Source organism: Eurypyga helias, unplaced genomic scaffold (genome assembly GCF_000690775.1).
Source record: "Eurypyga helias isolate BGI_N326 unplaced genomic scaffold, ASM69077v1 scaffold48611, whole genome shotgun sequence".
NCBI lineage: Eukaryota > Metazoa > Chordata > Aves > Eurypygiformes > Eurypygidae > Eurypyga > Eurypyga helias.
In genome coordinates this window covers 1-1,155 of record NW_010229783.1, presented here as the reverse complement: position 1 = coordinate 1,155, position 1,155 = coordinate 1, and positions in this window count along the sequence as shown.

Genomic DNA, 1,155 nt, shown 5'->3' with positions numbered 1-1,155 from the left:
AGTCAGGCGAGGGGCCCGTCTGCCTTTTATGTGAAGAGTTAAAAACTGGAGCACAGACCTTGTGGGGCTGAGCTTGGGGACTCCCTAGTTGGAGGGAGCCTCTCCCTGGGTTATGGACTGAGCCAGGGTGAGGGCGTTGGGGGAGAAGGGCTTGTGCTCTGCAGCCCTCTGTTGAAGGGGTGCCACCTTAGGTGAAAACACAAAATCCGTAGGACAGGAAAGGCAAGGGGGAGCTTGGCATGTCTGCTGGTGCTTCCATGCCAGGGATCTTGGGTTTTCCTACTTGCGTGGTTCCTTCCGATACGAGCAACTGCACCTCGTGTGCCTCTGATACAAAGACTGCCTTGGTTGTTTTAAACAAATTTGGTATCTAGTTCTCTGAGGCAGTTTGGATCTCTGCCGTGTTTCATAACTGATGTTTTGATTGAAAAGAAACAGTTAAACAAGTAGAGGAAAAAGACGGACCGTGTGTTGACTGCCCTAACTACTTCAGTAGTGAGTGCCCTCCGTGTTCCTATTGCGTGCTTCTTGGTCGCTCTTGTACTTTATTTTTAAGGTTAGAACCCACTAAACAGTGTTTATTTGAGTTTCTCATCAGATGAGCACTGGTTTAAGACTTTTTTCCCCTACATCCTCTATTTAGATAAGCTATGTTGACAGCTTTTAGGGCTTACGCTTCAAACGTATCAGAGTTAAGAGTGCACTCATGATTCTCAGGGTGTCGCGCCTACGTTGCACAATACAGGTTTAGGTATTATATAATACATTAATTCAAGTACAAAGGCCTGAGTTGTTTTTACAGCAGGGTCATAAATTTAAATTCAAGGTCTCTTTTAAGTAACTCAAAATCTCCACTTTAGTGTGGAATGGAAATCGTTTGTTTTGTGGATGTGATTTTTTGTACCTTACATTTTAAACGTAACAGCTTGATTTCTACCCCACCACTGCAGAAAGTGCCATTACTACATTAGTAACCATGCAACAGACAGTGCCTTGTTTTATTACGTGGTCAATTATGCTTACTATTCAGTTATGGTTGGAAGTATGCCAGTCATTACTCATTTGTCACCTTAGTCAAAAGAGCAGGAAAATGAAAAGTCTGTTCTCCAAACTAATGAACTGGAAGGATTAATGACTTGGGGGTACTGGTTGATG